Here is a 20,032-nt window from a genome sequence, read left to right as displayed (position 1 = left end):
GAAAGATAAGTAAAAATGACCCTACAATCCTTTCTATGTGTACTAAGTGGATACGAATTACATAAAACTCAGAGTAAACAAGCAATCGATTGTGTGTATCCGCCCTAAACCCACAACCAAACAAGGAACAAGGAATGAGGCAGATGACACATATCCCATTGGTTGTTAGATATTTATTGTATATAACCCTAGCGTATCCTCTTGTTACTCACGGACTTAACTGTAATAGTTCCTTTATATTTAAATGAAAAGATTCCTTAAGAAAACCCTTATTTCTTATAAACAAATGGTGACCGCATTGACTACTTCTATAATCACTTAGATTATACTTACTTTATATGATCTAATATCGGATAGAGAGTTAATTGGCTGAATCTGCCCTAGGACCACAACCAAAGAAGGAACATGTAGTAAGGCGGAAAGCACACATCCAACTATCTATTGGATATTAATTATATATAACTGTGTTGTATAAACTAAGTATTATAGAGTTAATCACTTAAGGTCCTTTAAGTTCAGACTGGTTTAATAAAATGGATTAAACCCTTAACTGGTAAGTTTCTAGTTTTGCATACCCAAAGTTCTGATTTGGAAAGTATATTCTGTACTAGAAAATTTATGCATCGACTCTGTGTCCTATGACTTGGCCCATACCTGTTACCCTCATGATGACTCAATGTATACTGGACATATATATCTAGAATCGGATAGATAGTAGACTGGGTGAATCTGTTCCAAGCCCACAACCAAACAAGGAACAGGAAATGAAGCGGAAAGCACACATCCTATTACCTATCGGATCCTATTGATATATATGTATCCGTTGATGTATACATTTGGGAATCATAAGGTTAGCATTATGGTCCTTTCTATTAAACGTAGCCTTCTACCAAGGCATCAAATGTTATGGTTGTTCGCTCCTTGTATTATTAGGTTTATCATCTCGCGTCTGCTAGTCCTGGTACGTGAAGTCGTACCAGTGTCAATGCAAACCCGACAAGATATATTATTAGGTTTATCATCTCGCGTTTGTTAGTCCTGGTACGTGAAATCGTACCAGTGTCAATGCAAACCCGACAAGATATATTATTAGGTTTATCATCTCGTGTCTGCTAGTCCTGGTACGTGAAATAGTACCAGTGTCAATGCAAACCCGGGAAGATGTATTATTAGGTTTATTATCTCGCGTCTGCTAGTCCTGGTACGTGAAATGGTACCAATGTCAATGCACACCCGACAAGATATATTATTAGGTTTATCATCTCGCGTCTGCTAGTCCTGGTACGTGAAATCGTACCAGTGTCAATGCAAACCCGGCAAGATGTATTAACTTGATTTTTCCCGGTACTTAGTGTGGTGGATCCCTCCCTGTATCTCTTTATAGTGGGTTCTCTTTATATTATCGTGTATTGTATCTAGTATGAACTGGATTTCTAAACTATACCTATTATAGTTTACTATTAATGTACTTGAATTGACTCCTTGTATGTTTTATTGTATTAGAAGGAAGTGAATAGTGTTTTTCCTAAACTATACCTATTATAGTTTACTAATGTATTCCTTGAACTGTTATTGAAAAGACTCTTTTATCTACCAAGTTATGCCAATACTTTAAAAACGGAGTTTTGTGAAACTATAAAATAACATAACTTTAAAAGAGTTTTTGAAATGTTTTGACGACTTATAAATGACATAAGTAATCCTTTTGAAATATTTATAACAAACAATTACACAATTATCATTGTGTTCAACTTGTATTCCCCCCTTAAAACATTGAAAACAGTTAAAAGGTTCATTACGGGGTATGAACTCACCTGATGTGGGTGATTCAACGAGTACGCGCGTAAGGATGAGAATTTCCACGAATGAAGTCCCGAGACTTAACGAGTCCTAAATGACATATAATCACATATATTGGCATAAATATAGTGCTTGGAAGTAACCAATTGCAAGAAAACACCTCACGGGACTAGGAAACACTTTGACCAAGTGTTGGAATCACATATGATTCAAATTAAGGGAGTGTACGACCACTTTGAGGAGTGGGCGGCCATGGGTGTGCGGCCAGGGGAGTGTGCGGCCGCACACTCATGGTAAAGTGTGCACAAAATGTTTTCCAAATGGTGGGGAGGCTTGTAGGACGGATGCTCATCAAGTGTTGAAGCTAGAAAGGCACTTTGGAAGCCCTAAAGTACCAAACAAAGGGGTGTGCGGTCACATGAGTGTGTGCGGCTGCACACACCTTGATGAACATGTTTTGGACGTTTTCTAAGGCTCATATCTAGTAAGAAACAAGCTTGGGGAATGGTACTTACAATATGGAAGCCTTTAGGGGTGTTTGAAGGGTGTTTTGAGGGTTTTTGAGGGGTGTACGGCCATATGAGTGTGTGCGGCCGCACACACCTTGTGTTCTTGAGTTCTGGGCATTTTCAAGGACTTAATCTAGTGATCTTAACAATATTCAAGCATTGGGAAGAAGTACTTACGATCCGGAAGCTCGAGAAGGCTCAAAATCGGATGATAGTTGAGAGAGAAATTGAGTTTTAAGCCTTGGAGAGAGAAAAGGGATGAATGAAGGCTAAACCCCTCCTTTATACACGTGAGTGTGCTGCCAGGAGAGGGGTGTGCGGCCGCACACCCAGTGTGCGGCCATACACTCCTGATGTTGGAATGTAAGGCCCTGTTTTGTTGCTAGAAGTGTACGCGATCCATTTCTACGTTCCACGCTTGAATGTACTGACCTTCGGACCTATAAACGGACTCCAAATGAGGTTAAATGATAGTAGGAATGATTCTGACACTCACTTGACTTGACTGGCTGAGCTTTGCAAGGCGAAAATTTAAAATTTTTCGGGTTGTCACATCATCCCCCCGTTAGGGGGAATTTCGTCCTGAAATTAGCTCTCTTAGCCGTACTACTGGGGTTGTGCTCCTCTGGTTGGTAGGATACTCACTCGTAGTCTAGGCAACTTTTCCCTACTGTCCATTATAGGATTTATACTTGGTCCATCTATCATTATCTCACGTATACAAGTCGTATATGATTAGGATTAGTTAGACGGTCGGATGTGTGACTCTGTCCCAGGTCCACAACCAGACAAGGAACAGGAATTAGGGCGGAAACACACATACTAGATCTGCGTAATCATAATCACATACCACCCTCGCGTATAAACTAAATAGTGATAGGTGAGCGGTATTCGTCCTCAGCCTCTGTGCTCGAACTTGGTGTGCTGGACGAGTGGTATTCCGGAAAGTTCTATGGAACATACGGCGGCAAGGTTTTGGAAGACAAAGTACTCTTCGCATGAGTATTTCGAGGTTTAGAATACGAAGGCAAAACTGTGGATTAGATCAGACTGTCGTTACGAATGACGAAGGTTTTGCGAACTTGACGGTCGATGCGATAGTAACATATTAACTTAGGGTGGTGAGGATCACGCCAACTCTATGGCAGTTCAGACACTGCATTTTCCGGCATCCTCCGGTGTGGTGATATTTGCACCTTCCACACTTCGGGAGGGTTCCAACATATCGACTGGAAGGTGCTGGAGTAGCGGGTGTTGTGGCGGTGTACATAGTACTCGTTTGCTCCTCCTTCTTGTTCCGCGACTTCTGTCCATAGTCCCCTTCCCTTGATGGTTCGGGAACTGGTACTTCTACGCCTTGGTGGACTTCATAGTCGATGAGTTGCTGAGCCAGGTGTTTTGCACTATCGAATGTGGCCGGGTTAGAAGACAATATGTTTCCTCGGGTCGGGGCAGTCAGACCCCAGATGTATCTTTCTATCTTCTTGCTCTCCGGGGTAACCATCCCAGGGCACAGTGCTGCCAGGTCGCTAAACCTGTTAGTGTAGGGCACTATGTCCGAACCGACCATTTTGAGCTCCCATAGCTCTTGTTCCAACTTTTGTACTTCGCCCTTTGAGCAGTACTCTCTCATCATTATTTCCTTCAAGTTTTCCCAGCCCATAGAGTTCGCCACTGGTAAAGTCAGTGACTTAACATGGCCATTCCACCATGTTAAGGCTCTACCGAAGAAGGTGCAGGCAACAAACATCACCTTGGTCCCTTCGGGGCACAAACAGATCTCGAAGACCGACTCTGTTCTCTCAAACCATTGCATCAGAGCGATGACTCCACCATTCCCGTCGAAGGAACTGGGTTTGCATTTCATGAAGTATTTATACGAACATTCCTTTGGGTGTTCGTCGGTATCTCCATGGTTGTTTAGGTGAGCACTGTCACCAGATCCACTGGTACCACTTGCGCGGATTTGGTTTAGAGCGGTTGTCGTCGCTGCTGTTACCGCTGCCTGAAAAGCAGCTAGGTCGAACTGTGGTGGGGGTAGTGGCGGTTGAGTTGGGGTTATCGGAAAAGTGTGTCTGTTCGATTTGCGAGGAGGCATCTTTGCTAAAAGAATATGAAGATGAGATGGGATAAGTCTATAGCAGTGGACATAAACTAAAAGCTGAAAAGACAAGGTTATCCCAGTTCTGAGTGTATCAAGTCCAGACTTGTACAGGGTTCTAGAAACAATTCATAAAAGAGTTTATGCCTAATAAGCTCTTATGAATTTGAAATGACTATCCTCGAATGAATATCTGTTACCTGAATAACTGATACGGGTTGCATGTAAGAAAATAATCCTAACATATAATGTGAGCAGTGTTTCCACTCGCCCATTAAGTTAACCAAGATTATTATTTATTAGTGTGACATATAAGACGTTTTGGTTACTTCGGTTGATCCTTCTTTGAAAACTTCTCCTGAACTTGCTCTTGTTCCTCCTGGATTCTTCTGTTTTCTACTATGAGGAAGTGGTTACTGTGACATCCCCTAATTTCTTGGCCAGAAAAAACCGATTTAATTTATGCTTTTTAAAATAAAATCAGAGAAATCTTTTCAAAAGATATTGCGGAATAGGTCCCCAATATAAAACATGATAATGTTTATCAAAACCTTTCTTTAAGAAATATATAATTTCCTTTTATATTAAAACCTCGGGATGTCATGTTCCGATACAGATCAAAAGCATAAACAAGACATTATAAGCCTTACAACAGTTATTTATAACTACTGGCCTATAATCCATAAATCACTCATCATCATCATCCGACTATGCTCGGGGTCCACTACCTGTAATCATAAAAAGCTGAGTGGGTCAGGCTTGGAAGCCTGGTGAGCATATAGGGTTTTCAACCCACAATAAATAAATTTATTGTACTTAAACATCAAACAATCAACCAAATTACCCCAACCCCATTATCTTATTAATTTCTTAAGGGTTTACCCTAAGATTCAACTATCACTCCTTCCTAAGGATAGGCACAAGGTCATACCATCACCTGGGTTTATACAACAGGCACTAAGTCCATAGCTGCCAAGGTTTATTCAACATGTGCTAAGTCCATAGCTCTCATTTATCGACAGTATTATTATAGGTATTCCCCCCCTGCAATACGTTTCAATGGGTTTTTAGGGTACATCAAATGAACATATAGTTCATTACACTTACAGGTTGCAGGCCTGCTAGTGTTCCACAGACTGTCTACAATAGTCCATGGTTGTCATCCATACTCTGCTGAATGACGGGGGTCAACATTTTCGGTAAGTGATTCTCTCAAATTTCACCACTCACCCTCAACTCATGATCAATATTACTGATCATCTCCTTTATCCAACTCACCTTTCATTACACCCAATTTCTTCTACCCATGTTTTACCCAACATTTTTGTAGATAAAAATACATATACAGTTTAAATTATTTAAAAACATGTATAAATCACACCTTCAACATCCAACTCAAATAAACAAACAATAAATATTCACACAACATGTATTTTATGTAAAATACTTCATATCTATGTGTAAGGTGAAAGTAACTACACACTAACCTGATTTAATGAAAATCGGGCAGCAATTCGTTTCCTAAAATGATCGTTTTTAATAAAACCGGGAGTTTTATTGAGAAATCGGGCTTTGCGAAGGGTTGGGCTTTGAAACCGAAAAGATAAATTTTCGAGGCTTCTCGGGCACTTCGTGGCGTATTCCGGGTGTTAGAATCGATATCGGGGCTTCGGGGAATGTTAAGGTGAAGAAAATATGGAAAAAGGGGTTAAAAGTGGCAAAATTTCAAATCTAACCGGGAAGGCTCGCATACCCCTTGTCTTTATAGGGTCCGAAGCTGCTGATCGGACGGTCAGGAGAGAAGCCACGCGGCAGCAGATCCAAAGGAGGCAGCACCTGCTCGCACGTGGGTTGCGCATGCGAGGGCCTCGTTGGAGGGCTCTGATTGGACCAAACTTCGGATCCGAGGTAGGTGGCTCGTGGGTCATGCGAAGGCTCCGGATGCGATGAGTCACTGTACACGCGTCGGATGTGCGAGGGCCGAGACTTCGGTCGAATCCGGAAGTGACACGCAACTGCCAGCTCTTCGGATGACTCGACCATTTCGGACACGTGGCACATTTTGGGCGAAGGTGACGTGGCATCTCCGGGTGAAGCTCATCCATGCGAAATTTCTCGAATTTTGTGCCAAAATCTTCTAAAAATCATAACTTTCGCATACGAGCTCCGTTTTTGACGTTCTTTATATGCACACGTAGGTAAAATTACGCTCTACAACTTTTGTTTAGACTTCGTCGGCTAATTTTGAATTTAATTTTTATATTATTATTTTTAACAGACCGGGACAGGAAATCCGTTAAAAATTCATAACTTCTTCATCCGACGTCCGTTTTCGTCAGACTTTTTACCGTTGTGCTACTAATGACGAGACCTTCGATTCTCGTTTAGGTCGTGTCGGCTAAAAATCACTCGATCTAAAATTCGAGTTTTTAGCTGTCTACTGCTAAGCTGAAACTTCGAAAAATCATAACTTCCTCATACGAAGTCAGATTTGGGCGTTCTTTTTATCGAACTTCTCCGTTTAACGAATACTACGAGTTTTGTTTAGATTACTAATGCTAAAAAGTAGTTTATCAAAAACTCACTTTTTACGACATTCGGCACCGTGCCGGTTTATCGCGAAACTACGACAGGTCATAACTTCTTCGTTATAACTCGGATTTCGGCATTCTTTATATATCCGTAATCCTTGTCACGCCCACTACAAGTTTCTTAATAGATATCGGCCTTATCTAAAATTTAATTTTTGACGCTCATTTTTATTCTTAATTATTTAAACCCTAATAATTAAGCATAAAACACATAAAACACATAATATTCACATAATTCCTTTTCATTTCTTCTAAATGAGTCACAAAGGTTAACCTAGACAATTATGTCAATATTAATGCCTAGACTAGAAACACGGGTAGCGACTCACCATGTCACTCTCCGTTTCCCAGGTGGGATTTGGCCCATTTATATATTTCCAACGCACAAGCACTAAATCGAATATCTTACGTTACAACTTCTTAGTTTTACGGTCAACGATTGCCTCAGGTTCTCCAATTAACCTCTTGCACTCATCCAACCTTAATTCAGAAATGGGAATTATGTCGGGCACACCTCCGGTGAACTACCTCAAATAACACACATGAAAGGTATTGTTAATACCCTCTAGTTCTTCCGGTAATTCTAACTTGTAAGCTTGATTCCCGATCTTCTGAAGAACTTTTAAATGGTCCAATAAACCTTGGACTCAACTTTCCCCTTCTACCAAACCTTATAAGTCCCTTCCACGACGAGACTTTAAGTAAAACCGAATCTCCAACTTCGAATGATATCGGTTGTCTTTTCTTGTCAGCATAGCTCTTTTGAGCAGTTAACATCCTTTCCCTAATCACTTTCAACTTTCCAGCAGTCTGATGGACTATTTCAAGTCCCATAAACTGCTTTTCCCCAGCTTCCAGTCAACATGATGGCGTTCGACACTTTTCTCCATACAAAGCGTGATAAGGTGCCATCTAGATGTTCGAGTGGAAACTTTTATCATAGGAAAATTCTACTAAAGGTAAATGTTCATCCCAGTTACCTTGGAATTCCAGGGTACATGCTCTCAGCATATCCTTTGACGTTTGAATCGTTCATTCGTTCTGACCATCGGTTTGAGGATGGTAAGCCGTATTCAAACACAACTTGGTACCCAATTCCTCTTACAGACTCCTCCAACACCTTGAGGTAAAACGGTTGTCACGATCGGATACAATCGTTAACGGAACACCGTGAAACCTCACAATTTCCTTCACATAAGAATTCGCAAGTTTATCCATTGACCATTTCTCGTTAGCGGCTATGAAATGCGCACTCTTAGTGAAGCGATCAACGACCACCCAAATCATGTCGTGATCGTTCCTTGTTCTGGGCAGTTTAGTCACAAAATCCATAGTGATGTCTTCCCATTTGCCTATAGGTATAGGCAAAGGTTCTAAACTCCCATATGGTTTCTGATGTTGTGCCTTAACCCTAGCACAAGTTACACACTTGTCCACATACTTTGCAACATCGAGCTGCATCGTCGGCCACCAGTAATAGGGTTTTAAATCCCTATACATTTTCGTACTACCGGGATGAATCGAGTACATGGTTTTGTGAGCTTCTTCCATCAGAAGACCTTTTACTCCTCCCGCCTTAGGTACCCAAATCCTATCTTTGAATACCTTCAGTCCTTGACCGTTTGTATCAAACACCAACGTTTTGCCCAAACGTTCCTCCTTTCGGTCATTTCTCTCTAAAGCTTCCTCTTGAGCTTTCTTTATACTTTCCACAACTGTCGAGACAACTTCAATTCTCAACGCTCTTGGCCTTTTCTTTTCAAGATTTACCTTCCGACTGAGAGAATTAGCAACAACATTTGCTTTACCAGGGTGGTAAAGTATCTCACAGTCGTAGTCCTTGAGTAACTCTAGCCAGCGCCGTTGCCTCATGTTCAATTCCTTCTCCATACCTTTAAGGCGAATACTACCGCTGCCAACTCCAGACCATGAGTGGGGTAGTTCTTTTCATGCTCTTTCAATTGCCTTGATGCATACGCTATCATTTTATCCCTTTGGGTCAGAACACAACCTAACCCAACTCCAGAGGCATTACTATAAAATGTGAAGTCATCAACTCCTTCAGGTAACGAAAGAATCGGTGCTTCACGCAACTTCTTCTTTGACTTCTCAAAGCTTCCTATGCTTCTTATTCCAAGTATAGACAGCTCCTTTGTGGGTCAAAGCTGTCAATGGAGTCGCGATCGAAGAAAAGCCTTAGATAAATTAGCGATAATATCCAGCTAATCCAAAAAAGCTTCAGATCTCCATTGGACTTTCAGTCGTAACCTTCGAGTTACAAAATAAATCCTTATTGAGGACTCCTTCTTCTTCTTAGAATAAGTATTTTCCTTCGTTTATTGTAACAGACCGATGGGTCATGTTCTAATGATATCTCATTGTATACTGCACTACTTAGACTCAGATCTCCTAGGGAAAAATTTCGGAACAAACTATACCTTCCTTCATGTTCTAATGTGATAAAATCACATTTCAACATGTATCATTTATAACTACCAACTTCTTTAATAATGAGTGCGATACTTCTATTGATCGCTTTGATCATTTCTCACTTCAATCTTCTAGCTTAAGTCAAATACTACATCGAACTTGGTTCTCTGATCCACATAATAAACTCATCTTAGTCGGACTCGATTCGATATGACCTCTAAGGTCGGAATAACAATCATCTTCTTAGTCATTACCGAAACGATGGTAACGACAGACTAGAATAAGACGGAATCAATTACTAGTTTCTTGGTAACCTTGTGACTTTCCCTGATCCAAGTGTGAGTCCTGTGCTTCCAGTAGTATAGATCTCTACTACTATTCACACCTACTCATACTCGTCCCAAGTACGGTCTCGCAGTCCCCAAGTCCTAAAATCAGAAAACAATTTAACACGTACGAATGTGTCCAATTAATCATAAAATTTTCCTAGACTCTACTAGGACTTCTTCCATGCGTATCTTCAATCATCAATTCTGCTTCAACTTGGTTGGTGATGGAAATTCCAGACGATTGGGACAACTTCAAAAATTACACCAACCATTCCATTCATCAGATGACAAAACCAGGGTTTATATTATTTCCTTGAAACGAATACACAAAGGATCAAGTTTACCCTATACTATGCCTCTAATAGGCTAAACCACTTGTTACTATTCACATTACTACTTCGTCAAGGATATTCTGAAATTCCTTTGGCGTTGATGGTGCACTTGGCGTTGTTACTTCATTGTTCTTCGGACAGTTCTTAGAAATATGGCCTTCTTCTTTACATACATAACACACCTCCTTGGGAATCGTACACTTATTGGCGTAATGCCCTATTTCTCCACACCTAAAGCACTTCACCTTCCTGTCACAATCCCCAGAGTGTTTACTTTTGCACTTCCCGCACCAATTTCCTTTACCTCCTCTTTTGCCAGACTTTGAGGATATCTTGCTCTTATTGGTCATTGAAGACCCCTTAAATTTCCTCTTCTTGCCTAGTTCAACCTTGTTGGCGGTCCTGTCATTGATCATTTCTTCAATAGACTTAGCAACCCAAATAGTTGCCTCAAGAACAGATGCCTGACGTACTGGCATAGTAAGTTCATCCTTACTTTGTTGAAGTAAACGTTTTGTTTCTTCCATCTGTTGATCGAACATCGTACGCACCATTGCCTGCACCCCAACCATCGTGATTGGCTCAGGCTGTGGATTATCGCTTCTGAACCCACTTTGAGTACTCGTCATTTCGATCTATACACCAATCGTAGGTGAATTTAGATCTTCATTTTCGTTAGACGTTAAGTCTTCGTTATTACTCCGAAACGTTTATATGTTAGTTCTAATATCGTAGTCATACGTTTAGAATCCTACACACATAAGGTTTCCAGATCCGGTCGGCAACAAACCATAGATCCGAACAAATAATAGCATCATTATAGCTATAACACAAAACATTTAGCACATAAAAGCATTTTAGGCATCCTTCCTAAAATAAACTAGTGCTCGTGTCAATTTAGGTGTACTACCTAAAATATAATAGACACACTCAACTCACAATCATCGCTTAGGATTCTAAGTTTAAGTCTAGAAATCCTACAAATTTGTAGTTCGCTTAAAGTAATGCTCTGATACCAACTGTGACATCCCCTAATTTCTCAGCCAGAAAAGACCGATTTAATTTATGCTTTTTAAAATAAAATCAGAGAAATCTTTTCAAAAGATATTGCGGAATAGGTCCCCAATATAAAACATGATAATGTTTATCAAAACCTTTCTTTAAGAAATATATAATTTCCTTTTATATTAAAACCTCGGGATGTCATGTTCCGATACAAATCAAAAGCATAAACAAGACATTATAAGCCTTACAACAGTTATTTATAACTACTGGCCTACAATCCATAAATCACTCATCATCATCATCCGACTATGCTCGGGGTCCACTACCTGTAATCATAAAAAGCTGAGTGGGTCAGGCTTGGAAGCCTGGTGAGCATATAGGGTTTTCAACCCATAATAAATAAATTTATTGTACTTAAACATCAAACAATCAACCAAATTACCCCAACCCCATTATCTTATTAATTTCTTAAGGGTTTACCCTAAGATTCAACTATCACTCCTTCCTAAGGATAGGCACAAGGTCACACCATCACCTGGGTTTATACAACAGGCACTAAGTCCATAGCTGCCAAGGTTTATTCAACATGTGCTAAGTCCATAGCTCTCATTTATCGACAGTATTATTACAGGTATTCCCCCCCTGCAATACGTTTCAATGGGTTTTTAGGGTACATCAAATGAACATATAGTTCATTACACTTACAGGTTGCGGGCCTGCTAGTGTTCCACAGACTGTCTACAATAGTCCATGGTTGTCATCCATACTCTGCTGAATGACGGGGGTCAACATTTTCGGTAAGTGATTCTCTCAAATTTCACCACTCACCCTCAACTCATGATCAATATTACTGATCATCTCCTTTATCCAACTCACCTTTCATTACACCCACTATTTCTTCTACCCATGTTTTACCCAATATTTTTGTAGATAAAAATACATATACAGTTTAAATTATTTAAAAACATGTATAAATCACACCTTCAACATCCAACTCAAATAAACAAACAATAAATATTCACACAGCACGAATTTTATGTAAAATACTTCATATCTATTTGTAAGGTGAAAGTAACTACACACTCTCCTGATTTAATGAAAATCGGGCAGCAATTCGTTTCCTAAAACGATCGTTTTTAATAAAACCGGTAGTTTTATTGAGAAACCGGGCTCTGCGAAGGGTCGGCTTCGAAACCGAAAAGATAAATTTTCGGGCTTCTCGGGCACTTCGTGGCGTATTCCGGGTGTTAGAATCGATATCGGGGCTTCGGGGAATGTTAAGGTGAAGAAAATATGGAAAAAGGGGTTAAAAGTGGCAAAATTCCAAATCTAACCGGGAAGGCTCGCATACCCCTTGTATTTATAGGGTCCGAAGCTGCTGTTCGGACGTTCAGGAGAGAAGCCACGCGGCAGCAGATCCGAAGGAGGCAGCACCTGCTCGCACGTGGTTTGCGCATGCGAGGGCCTCGCTGGAGGGCTCTGATTGGACCGAACTTCTGATCCGAGGTGGGTGGCTCGTGGGTCATGCGAAGGCTCCGGATGCGATGAGTCACTGTACATGCGTCGGATGTGCGAGGGCCGAGACTTCGGTCGAATCCAGAAGTGACACGCGACTGCCAGCTCTTCGGATGACTCGACCATTTCGGACACGTGGCACATTTTGGGCGAAGGTGACGTGGCATCTCCGGGTGAAGCTCATCCATGCGAAATTTCTCGAATTTTGTGCCAAAATCTTCTAAAATTCATAACTTTCGCATACGAGTTTCGTTTTTGACGTTCTTTATATGCACACGTAGGTAGAATTACGATCTACAACTTTCGTTTAGACTTCGTCGGGTAATTTTGAATTTAATTTTTATATTATTATTTTTAACAGACCGGGACAGGAAATCCGTTAAAAATTCATAACTTCTTCATCCGACGTCCGTTTTCGTCAGAATTTTTACCGTTGTGCTACTAATGACGAGACCTTAGATTCTTGTTTAGGTCGTCTCGGCTAAAAATCACTCGATCTAAAATTCGAGTTTTTAGCTGTCTACTGCTAAGCTGAAACTTCGAAAAATCATAACTTCCTCATACGAAGTCAGATTTGGGCGTTCTTTTTATCGAACTTCTCGGTTCAACGAATACTACGAGTTTCGTTTAGATTACTATTGCTAAAAAGTAGTTTTTCAAAAACTCACTTTTTACGACATTCGGCACCGTGCCGGTTTATCGCGAAACTTCGACAGGTCATAACTTCTTCGTTATAACTCGGATTTCGGCATTCTTTATATATCCGTAATCCTTGTCACGCCCACTACAAGTTTCTTAATAGATATCGGCCTTATCTAAAATTTAATTTTTGACGCTCATTTTTATTCTTAATTATTTAAACCCTAATAATTAAGCATAAAACACATAATATTCACATAATTCCTTTTCATTTCTTCTAAATGAGTCACAAAGGTTAACCTAGACCATTATGTCAATATTAATGCCTAGCCTAGAAAAACGGGCGTTACAGTTACATTTATCTAGGCTCGTCGTTCGAGAATAGAAGTGACTTAAGAATCTATGAGATTTAAGGTAACTTTATGGGGTGATCCTTACAGAGTCCTCCTATAATTGCACAATGTATACAAGTTGTATATAACTCAAGATTAAATAGACCTTCGAATAAGTGATCCTACTCCAGAATCACAACCAAACAAGGAACAGGTAGTGGAGCATAGATCACAAATTCTAAGTCTATAGATTCCCAATTATATATAACCTTGAAAGTATACATTGCAAGATTATAGACCTATCCATAAGGGTCTTTTAAGTTATCACATAAGTTGTTTATATAGTGCCTAAAATACTCCTATAGTATTTTAATGTAATCTACTTGGTTTGTTTCAAACTTGTTATCGCGTTATAGTATCATAGAATACTCCTATAGTATTCTAACTCAAATGTACTTGATCTAGTATTCTCTCGATTGGTGTTTAGGTAAGTTTTAAGACCGTTGCAACACCACATCAGTCCCAAACACATGTCGGTCACATCTCGAATGAATATAGTTGATCAGGCTATATTGATCCTAGCTATGATTACATAATTGTTCAAGTTTGACGACAGTGTTCAACCTTTAAATACTTTTAGTTATGTTCTTCTTGTGATACTTGGTCCAGTATGTACATGTATAAGCAAGTAGGTATATTTTTATAACTTAACGTTATACTTTTAAACTATAAAATTATCCAGAGCACTTAAGCCCCATTGTATTTATAGTTGTATATCTTTTATTAGTTGATATACTTAGTTCACTATAAACAATGCTCTGATACCAATCTGTCACACCCCAAAACCGGAACGGCGGAAACGTTCTGGGGTAGAGGACGTCATGTTTAGTATCACAAGACATGCATCATCGTAAGCAAAGTAATAAGCAACCATTTCATTAGGAAGAAAGTGTTTACAAAGTGTGTTCACTAAACATAGAATACATATGCAAATAACAAACAGGACTTGAGCTATGTTGCTCCATCTTCTGAGTTCCCAGAGCGAGTACCTGTCTACTAGTCTCCTGGGAATACAAGTTATTTGAAAGAGTTTATCAGCAATTAAGCTGGTGAGTTCATAAGATTTTAGTGATGTAAGTTGTAAAAATATTTGTGGAAAGCTGTTGTTGAAGTGTAGTTGAAAAATGTAGTAAATTATAAGTTGTGTTTAGAAAAAGTTCGTCTGTTCCTCCAGGAAATCCTATATTTCCTGCCTTGATGAAAGATAAGTAAAAATGACTCTACAATCCTTTCTATGTGTACTAAGTGGATACGAATTACATAAAACTCAGAGTAAACAAGCAATCGATTGTGTGTATCCGCCCTAAGCCCACAACCAAACAAGGAACAAGGAATGAGGCAGATGACACACATCCCATTGGTTGTTAGATCTTTATTGTATATAACCCTAGCGTATCCTCTTGGTACTCACGGAATTAACTGTAATAGTTCCTTTATATTTAAATGAAAAGATTCCTTAAGAAAACCCTTATTTCTTATAAACAAATGGTGACCGCAGTGACTATGTTGAGTCCATTTGTGTTGCGTCATGGGCCTTATGTTTTGCATCCGGATTGGGCCTGTCCATCCGTGATTATCTACATTAGCTAGTAGGGTTATACTATATATATGCATGCATGTATGCATTATACGATGTTGATTATTACGTTTATAACTTTTGTAACCCTGAACACCTCTACAGTAGCAGTTCTTAATCGAGCTCTTCTGAGGTGTTAAAGTTTTAATCATTCGACACATTCAGAGTCATTCTTGTATTCGTATTTACATTCTTAATTGTTTGCTTGCTCAGAATCTAACGATCCTAATAGAACTTCGTTCTAACAATTGGTATCAGAGCAGGAGACTGTGTGATCAATACACATTCCTTCTGTATTCAGAATTCCTTAGGGTTTTCGCTTTTATCGTATAAATAGAAGCCGTCATCTTTGTTTCGACGGTAACTATGTTTCACATAAAACCCTAATCTCAAGTTTACAGGTTTGATTCTAGCAGCTCACCATGTCTCACGAAGATTCGCAAACAAATCCCATCAACATCTCAAACAGCATTGGATCTACAACCAGGATACCTATACTCTACACTCAAGACTATGAAGTATGGGCGCATCACTTCGAAGACTACGTGGTTGGATCTGAAGACAATGGCTATCTCATCTGGGAAGCTATCACACTTGGGCCGTTGGTTCACTCAGGAATGAACACTACTGTTAAGTCCCAAAAGGAATATAACAAGCTGGTGGCGGATGTAGAGAAGATGCCACAGGACGAAAAAGATAAATTGCTATGTAATGTGAAGGCCATGACAATGATCAGATTCGCCTTGCAATCTGACACCTTTCGGTTAGTTGGTTCATGCACGACGGCCAAAGAAATCTGGGATAGGTTGAAAGAACTTTATTCAACTGATGAAGATCTGGAACACTCCATTCAAACCCTGCTGCTGTCAGAATTTGGAGTATTCGAACAGAAACCAGAGGAGAAACTCATACAAACTTTCGATAGGTTCAATCATCTCCTAAGTAAGATGATCAAGCATGGAATAGAAAGAAAGTTAATCGAGCAGAAGGTGACTTTCGTGAACGGGCTGAGACCGGAATGGATGGCTGTGGTTTCTACTGTGAAAGCGCATGAACAGTTTAAGTCTTACTCGCTAGCAAAACTTGTGGGAATACTTAAGTCCCATGAAAGTGTAGTAACCAAAGAAGCGAAAGTAGTTTCTGGTATAGGATCGCTAGCACTTGTCTCAAAAGGAAAAAGTGTTGCAGAAGAAGAAGAAGAGTCTGATATGTCTGAGTGTGATCTAACAAACGAGGAGTATGCTATGATGGTATCCAATCCGAAGAAGTTTGCACGGAGAAAATTTCCTGTCAACAAGAACCGAAACTGGCAGGGAAGTTACAGCTCTGAGAAAGTGAAGGATGAAGCGAAAATCTCCTCTCAAAAGGATGAAGAGAAGAAGGAGAGCAAGCTTGCAGGAGACTCTGGATACAACTGCAATTATTGTCACGGCAAGAACCATTTTGCCAAAGATTACATGTTAAGGAAAATGCCTTGATTGTACAGGAGAATGCTGATGAAGATGAGTTCGGTGGCGTTGAAGTTTGGTCAACCGACTCTGAAGATGAAGAGGTGAGAAATCCCACTCATGGAAAGGCTTATGTGGCAAAGGAAGTAGGCTCGGCTGGAAAGTGTTTAATTGTCACTGCTGGTTCATCAACCGAAAGCGGAAATGAAGAACCGAACCTGACCGAGAACAAGTGTTTTGCAGCAAAGCCTGTTAGTGAAAAGATCAACGACTGCGATCAGCTGATCAAAAAGGTAAAATCCATCCTTGAATCACTTAAAGTTCCAATAACAGATTATGAAGAAGAATTAAATGAATTAAAATTTAAATTTACTAACTTAAGTGGTAGTCTCATGCAAACTCGCTTAGCGAATTCTAACGTAACTGACCAACTCAGCAGAGTATCTTCAAAAAGTGAGGAGACAAGGATGTGGATTGAGCTGAAGGAGGCGAAGTTAGTTAGGGCTAGGGATGAAAGTATTTATTTGCAAAGAGACAATTTAAAGTTTTTAAAACAAAGAAATGTTTTTTGTTTAATTGCTAAGCGTTTATATACTAATATTGCTCAATTGCATTTAAGTTGTGAGATAGGAAAGAAAATTCATAAAATGATTTTGCCCTTCCTTGAATTTAAGGAAGATGAGATCATAGCAGAATGTGAATCAGAAGTCTCATCAGAAGAGACATCCATGTCTTACAAAATAGGACTAGACAAGATAGAAACTTTCATCGATTCTAAGGAACACAAATGTATGCTAAAATTTATTTTAGATGAAAATGATAGGTTGAAAATTAAGTCAGATACTATTCAATCATTTGACCTGTCTAATGCCAAATTAACTTCATAAAATAAAATGAACTTAGAAAACACGTCTGAATTTGATGAGGATAGTGAGATGAGTGAAATCTCAGTAGAAGACGTTGTTGATTGCTCTGAGTTTATGAAGAGCGAAACCGAGCATGAGAAACTCCTTATTTCTGAAAACTCGGTTGAATTCGCTCGCCTGTCAAAAGACAAGAAACAAAAACTCAAAGAAAAAGCTTTGGTTTATCCAAAGGTTCAAACTGTGCCAAATCAGGTTTATGCAGTTACATGAGTCACTCCAAAGCAAACGGCAGAGTTAAGAATCTTGGTCGACAAAGATAATGCTGAAGGGTGCGACGACTACTTCTGGTCAGCCCCTATTGACAATGCAGACGAAACCGTAGGCTTGTCTGAGCAGACTTCTTGGAGGGTTAAAGGAAGATATGTTGTTGAACCCATCAACAAACCCTCGAGCTTTGACAAACCAAGCACAAGTGGAACCAAAGAAATCCCTGAAGAACCAATGGTAGAACCGAAAGTTCCAACCAAGACTATGACAGAACCACATGTTCCAACAAAGACACCCGAAAGTCAAAAAGTGAAGCCAAAGGCCAGCTTCAATATTCACAAGTCACAGAAGGAGTTAGCTGAACAGAAACGCTTGAGAAATCAAAGATACGCAAAGAATCTGAATGAGCGAAAACGTCACTGGGAATCTCAAAATCCCAACTACACTCCTCCTAAGAAAGAATCAACGGATAAAGGAAAAGAGAAACTGAATGGAAAATATAACTTCAGCCCAACTTCCTATTATTCCAAATCTCAGAACCGAAAGTCAGGTTTCGGTCCCCAAATGGGCTCTCAGAACCGAAAGTCAAGTTTCGGTCCCCAAAAGGACTCACAGAACCGAAGGACAAATTTATGTCCAAACATCTCGGCTAACAACCAAAAGCCTACTTTCGGTCCCAACAATAGGACTCAGAACCGAAAGTCAAGTTTCGGTCCTCAGTCTAGTTTCGGTCCTTCTAACTACCAAAGAAAATCAACTTCAGTGAATGATATCAAGGGCAAGGGAAAGCTTGAATCTAAGCTAAATAATAAGAAAAAGCCAGCTAACCCTAGGATACTAAAGAAACCATCTAACAACACACCAATTTATACACCAAAACTTAAACAAGATAAAACTAAAATCAAGGTGTATACCATTAAAAGAAAAGATCAAACCACTCTAGTAAAAAGAACATATTTGGTTGATATTTCTACTGTAATTCCTTTCTCTGTGAAAAACTCACCTGGACCCAAGAAACTTTGGGTTCCTAAATCTGCTTGAATTTGCAGGTAATAAGTGACGAGCAGTTCGATGATGAATGGTATATAGACAGTGGCTGCTCGCGTTACATGACTGGGAGGAAGGAAGAACTGAGGAAGTTCCGGTCCCTGAAAGATGGTGGGTGTGTAAAGTATGGAAACAACTCCTATGGGACAATCAAGGGATACGGTATGATAACCAATAGAGACTTCACGATTCGAAAAGTGGCGTATGTGGAAGGATTGCAACATAACCTCATTAGTGTGTCACAACTAGTTGTGGGCACAGGTTTGAAGGTTTCATTTGATGATGAGGGCTATGAGATTATTGAGAAACAATCTAAGAAGATTATGTTGAAGTCTGAACGAAAGGGAGAGATGTATCCTTTACATCTCAACCCAATAAGAGGCAAACCAGCAATATGCCTGCTGTCAAAGGCAAACACCGATGAAAGCTGGTTATGGCATCGACTTTTGTCGCACCTAAACTTCAAAGACATTAATAAATTGGTGCTTGGTGATCACGTTCGAGGCCTCCCTCTTCTCAAGTTTGACAAGGAGCATCTGTGTGCAGCATGTGAGATGGGCAAACAAAGCAGAAAGAGCCACCCTACACGCATAAATACAAAGATTGTTGAAGCACTTGAACTATTGCACATTGACTTGTGTGGACCTTCGACTATCGAAAGCTTCGGTGGTAGTAAGTACATTCTTGTCATTGTAGATGATTTTTCACGCTTCACCTGGGTTTTCTTTCTTAAGCAGAAATCAGATGCAACTCCCAAGTTGAAGACATTTATCAAGCGAGTGGAGGTACAACTGAGGAAGATGGTGAGAAACATCAGAAGTGACAACGGTCTGGAATTCAAAAGTAACGACTTTGAGGACTTTCTGGCTGACAAGGGGATAACTCACAATTTTTCGGCCCCTTATACACCACAACAGAATGGGATTGTTGAAAGACGAAACCGTTCTTTATGTGAAGTGGCCAAAACCATGCTCAGTTTCGCTTCACTTCCATTATACTTTCGGGCTGATGCAATTGCAACTGCTTGCTACACTCAAAATCGGTCCTTGATCAACAAGAGATTCTCAATTACTCCATATGAGATCTTAAATAATCGGAAACCGAATGTCAAATTTTTCCATATATTCGGTTCAAGGTGCTTTATTTTCAATTCTAAAGAGAACCGCAATAAGTTTGACGTCAAAA

The sequence above is a fragment of the Lactuca virosa genome, chromosome 3 (genome assembly GCF_052849685.1).
Source record: "Lactuca virosa cultivar CGN04683 chromosome 3, Lactuca_virosa_CGN04683_v6, whole genome shotgun sequence".
NCBI classification, from domain to species: Eukaryota; Viridiplantae; Streptophyta; class Magnoliopsida; order Asterales; family Asteraceae; genus Lactuca; species Lactuca virosa.
This window is presented reverse-complemented; position numbering follows the sequence as displayed.